This window comes from Carlito syrichta, unplaced genomic scaffold (genome assembly GCF_000164805.1).
Source record: "Carlito syrichta isolate Samal-C Ts95f unplaced genomic scaffold, Tarsius_syrichta-2.0.1 Scaffold314155, whole genome shotgun sequence".
Taxonomy (NCBI): Eukaryota; Metazoa; Chordata; class Mammalia; order Primates; family Tarsiidae; genus Carlito; species Carlito syrichta.
The window spans coordinates 33,525-38,838 of record NW_007258251.1 but is presented as its reverse complement, the minus strand read 5'-3'; the positions used below and the strand labels follow the sequence as shown (position 1 = coordinate 38,838).

General features: G+C 43.8%; 1 pseudogene across 1 annotated transcript; it reads right to left on the bottom strand.

The window, feature by feature from the left end:
* Window positions 1-2,971: 2,971 nt before the first annotated feature.
* Window positions 2,972-4,250, bottom strand: LOC103273747 (annotated as a pseudogene). The gene has a single exon (XR_505208.2). The product of XR_505208.2 is annotated as a keratin, type I cytoskeletal 17 pseudogene (transcript).
* Between the last annotated feature and the right edge of the window lie 1,064 nt (window positions 4,251-5,314).

The window sequence follows — 5,314 nt, the reverse complement described above, 5'->3', positions numbered from 1 at the left end:
TTTTTCCTTGGGGTCCAGTACAACATTAACCAGGCTAGTCAAGATTTCTTCTTCTTCTAGGACAAAGTTAAACTTGGCATTCTTCTCTGTTCTTTTTTTTATATACAGCTCCTATTATTGTTTCTTGTAGTTTAAGATAATTTTGCAGGTACAGGAACCTTTAGTAGCCTCAAAAATTAAAATTGCACAGCTGCATTGCATTGTACAAGTAGATAAGAAGGCTGGTGGAAAACAGACAAGTAGTTACCAATTCCATTCATGGCCTAAAGAGAACATCAGAGAATGTTTGCAAAAGCAATTTGTCCCTCCATCATCCCTTAGAAATCTATCTTGCCCATTGCAAAAGCTAAGAATTCAGATCAGAGCAGAACACAACTAATGCCTCTCTTAGGTTAATGCAACAAGAATGAGTAGCTTCCAATAAATAACAATAAAAATAAAGTTGAACATGGATCAAAAACACATTATACACGCACACTTTTTTTAAATGCATCAAGAGAAGAGCATACTGATAATGTCATTATAGGTCTATACTCCCTTACCAGAATTGTTAAATTTGAAAAGTCCTGAAAATCTCGTTTTTAAAATAACTCTTAGTGGCTAAAATTGCCCTGAAATGAACTGACATGAGGTTATGTATAGTCTTTTTTTTTTTTTTAAGTTGGAATCTCACTCTGTTGCCCAGGCTGAAGTGCAGTGGCACATTCATGGCTACCACATCCTCGACCTGCTGGACTCAGGTGATTTTTCCGCCTCAGCTTTCCAAGTAGCTGGAACCACAGGCATATGCCACCACACTCAGCTGATTTTTTGATTGATTATAGAGATGAAGTCTCCCCATGTTGCTCAGGCTGGTCTCCAACCCCTGGGCTCAGGCAATCCTCTCACTTCCATTTCCCAAAGTGCTGAGATTACAGATATGAGCCACTGCACCTGGTTAGGCTATGTATAGTCTTGTTTATCCTACTTCATGTGAATATTTATGCTTTGCTGCAGAATATAAATGTGCTTGATTATGGAACACTGCCCCAAAACCGTGAGAGGTGATTCAGAATATATTCTGTATGTTTTGTATAACCTTTGTGAAATCTGAAAAATTTTGAGTCCACATATATCTGACCCTAGGGTTCTCAGATAAGAGATTATAGGTCTAAATTTTTTTTTTTTTTTTAGTTGGTGTTTCACTCTGTCGCTCAGGCTGGAGTATAGTGGCATGCTCACGGCCACTGCAGCCTTGACCTGCTGTGCTCAGGCAATCCTCCTGCCTCAGCCTTCCAAGAAACTGGAACTATGGGCATGTGCCACCATGCCCGGCTAATTTTTTGATTTATGGTAGAGAGGAGGTCTCACCAAGTTGCCCAGGCTGGTCTTGAACCTGTGGGCTCAGGCAATCCTGTCACCTTGGCCTTCCAAAGTGCTGGGATTATAGGTGTGAGCTATTAAATGAAAAGACAGACAGAAAGGAGAAAATAAATAAATAAATAAATAAAAATAAATCTTGGTGTTGAAGACTTATCATGTCCAGAGAAGAAAGAAACTCTCAAAAATGAAATTTTCAGCAGTCCCCTGAGATTGGCCATCAGCCCATTTTCTAAAGGAATTTTCTGCCTCCAGTAGTTCACAAGAAACTGAGATTTAGATCAAGGTGTAAAATATGTTCTTAACTCTGAAATTTGATTGAGGGTTGGCTGGTTTACACAAGACTTGTCCAGCTCACTTGTTATTAGTTTTGTAAATAATAACTCTTGGAATGGACAAATCTGTGCTTTAAAAGAACTATGATAAATAGTGTGATAAAACAGAAACAAAACAAAACAAAATCCTAGTGATATCAACATGTAAGCATAACTGAAAGTTTCTTTTTCACAGTTTAACAATACTTTCCCCAAAATAGTGGTGCTGAAGGAACCCATTTATCCCCAAAGTGAGAGAAAGTTGAATACATTTTCCACAGTTATCTCACCTTAGTACTTGAGGGGAAAACTAGCACTCAGACTATTTTACAAATAAAAACTTGGGTTTTGGTGATAACAGTGCTTCTCTGTGATAAGTAAGTTAACCTCCCTGGACTTCAGCTAACTCATCCATAAAATGAGAAGAGCTTAGACTAGCTAATATCTAAGGTACCTATCTGCCCTTATGTTCATGATTCCATTTTCCATGTTTTATGTTGGTTTGGACACAAGAAAGAAAATGCCACAAGGGCCATATTACTGCTGAGATTCTAATCATTTGTTGGTCCTACAATTTTGAGAGTGAGCGTGTTTTAGATGACTCTAGAGGTAATTTTTTAGAACATGGTCATTTTGCTAAGAGATTTAGGTAACAGATTTCTTCATCACTAACTTTACAGAAAGATCCTTGAGGTCTATTCATTTTTGTCGTCGTTTTAACAAAGTCGTTTCTGTAAGAGCCAGTTCTAAGTAAATGAGGTTTAGTTAGTAATGTGCTGGAGTTGGTTCATGCTTACTCCAGAAAAGTGATTCTCAAAATTTCAGAAATTTTGCAAATTGTTAATTGTGTCCCTATGATAGAAATATTATATAGTGGTGTGCTAGTGAACATCTCTTCCCAACTCTGTATTCTGGTAGCTTGAAATTGTCCACAGTGGAGTATTTGTGCCAGGGAAATAGGCAAGTGCTAAAAATCAAGATCTGATTTATTGTTTTTGTTGATCATCTAACTTGATAAAGTTATTGAGAAAATGTCAATAATTCAGAGTAAACTTAAAGGTGTTTCATGTCTATAGCCATTACATTATGAATAGTGAGAATGTCTGAAGAAATATCCTTCCAATATTTGCAAACTATTTTTTTTTTTTCTGAGTCAACAAGCTTTATTGGGGTCAGGCAGGGGAGTGCGGGGAAGGGCCTGAAGCTGGGGGCTGAGGCTGCAGAGGCCGGGGGCTGCAGGGCAGGTGGGGCAGCCACCTCCCTGTCTCCTGAGGGGCTAGCCAGGGAGAGCCGCGTCCTCAGTGGGTGGTCTGGTGCACCTGCTCGCGGGAGGAGATGACCTTGCCGTCTTGGACCTCCTCCACAATGGTGCGCACGCACCTGGTGGGTGGTCACGGGTTCTTTTGGCTTGTACTGAGTCAGGTGGGCATCCTCGCCCTCTAGCAGACGGCGGTAAGTGGTGATCGCCTGCTCCGGCCGCGTTTTCACGTCCAGAAGGATCCTGTACTCCTGGTTCTGCTGCTCCAACTGGCAGCGCAGCTGGGCCAGCTGCTCCTCCACGCTGCCGATCAGCCCCTGGATCTGGGCCAGCTGCACGCAGTAGTGGTTCTCTGTCTCCGCCAGGCTGCCCTCCAGGGATGCTTTCATGCTGAGCTGGGACTGCAGCTCAATCTCCAAGGTCTGCACCGTGCGCCGAAGCTCGGCAATCTCCCTCTTGCCGCTCTGCACCAGCTCGCTGTTAGTGGCCACCTCGCGGTTCAGCTCCTCCGTCTTGCTGAAGAACCAGTCCTCAGCATCCTTGCGGTTCTTCTCTGCCATCTTCTCGTACTGGTCGCGCATCTCATTCAGGATGCGGCTCAAGGCCACACCAGGCACCGCATCCATCTCCACGTTGATCTCGCCGCCCACCTGGCCCCGCAGGGCGGTCATCTCCTCCTCGTAGTTTTTCCAGAGGTAGGCCAGCTCCTCTTTGAAGTTCTCAATCTGCATCTCCAGGTCGGCTCTGGCCAGGGTCAGCTCATCCAGCACCCGGCGCAGGCCGTTGATGTCGGCCTCCACACTCACACGCAGGGCCTGCTCCGTTTCAAACTTGGTACAGAAGTTATCCGCGGCCAGACGGGCATTGTCAATCTGCAGCAGAATGTTGGCATTGTCCACAGTGTCTGTGAGGACCTTGCTCTTCAGGTCCTCGATGGTGTGGTAGTAGTGGCTATAGTCGCGAGCGGGCCTCGGGGCCTGCTTCTGGTACCAGTCTCTGATTTTCACTTCCAGCTCAGTGTTGGCCTCCTCCATGGCACGCACCTTGTCCAGGTAGGAGGCCAGGCGGTCGTTGAGGTTCTGCATGGTGGCCTTCTCACCTCCACCCGAAGCCGCCGCCATAGCCAAAGCTGTGGCAGCTGGAGTAGCTACTGCCTCCGAGGGCACTGCCCAGGCCGCCGACCGATCCCAGCCTGCAGGAACCGGCACCCAGGTTACTGGACAGCCGGCAGGAAGCGCGGGACAAGCCGCCCCCCAGGCCGGAGGATCCCTTGATGAAGCTGGAGGAGGTGACCTGGCGGATGGTGGTGGTCATAGTGGCTGCGGGTGCAGAGTGAGAGAAGAGAGCTGTAAAGGAGGAGAGAGCCTGAGTGCGTGCCATTTGCAAACTATTATAGAATTCAGCAAAGAGGTTGCTCATTATCGTTGACAGATGAATGAAGCTATAGCATATATCTTTACTGTTTCACTTTTGTCTTACTCATTCTCATAAACAAAAATGCTAAGTAATATTCATGTTAGAGCTACACTCGTCAATGACATGAGTAACTTCTTTGCTGAGCTGGACTGTAATCAAGCATTTATTTATAGCCTTATTTTGTCAAATAGTTGAATTACAGACACAAATTGGCTTTTATCAAAAATCAGTGAAAGCATTCTATGAGAATCAATTAACTGTATGAAATTTACAATAAAGAGTGGATTGTACTCATAAATTGTGTGCTACACATCTTTTAAATCAGTAAAAATTAAAATTAACTTATTTACATATGTGTGCACATACCTTTTTTCTTTTTTCAGAGAGCAGGTTGTTAAACATTACCAGGCCGCTTTTGAGTATAATTATATCGTCCCTGCCCAGAGGCAGGACACTGGACCTTCTAACTCTGAGTCACGCTAATGGAATTAAACACATATAGCATAAAAACTCAATTACTAAACTCTCTGAGCAAAGGCAACTTGTGTTAATAAAAAGTATTTTTCTTAAAGTAATTAAGAAAATGCTATGAGTTGTTTTCAAGTACTTAGAACAACATAATCAAGTGCCAACAGAGGGTGTGGTTTGTTTTAATGAAAAGGCAAAAAAATGTTTGATGAGCAGTCTGTACATAAATAGTTTTTGCTAAAGCTTTTTTTTTTTTTTCCTGAGTCGGAGTCTCACTGTCACCCAGACTTGAGTGCAGTGGCATGCTCATGGCCACCGCAAACTTGACCTACTGAGCTCAGGTGATCCTTCCACCTAAGCCTTCCAAGTAACTGGAACTACAGGTATGCGTCACCATGCCCAGCTAATTTTTTTTTTCATTGTATAGACAAGGTCTTGTCAAGTCACCCAGTTTGGTCTCTAAGTCCTGGTCTCAGACAATCCGTTTGCCTTCACCTCC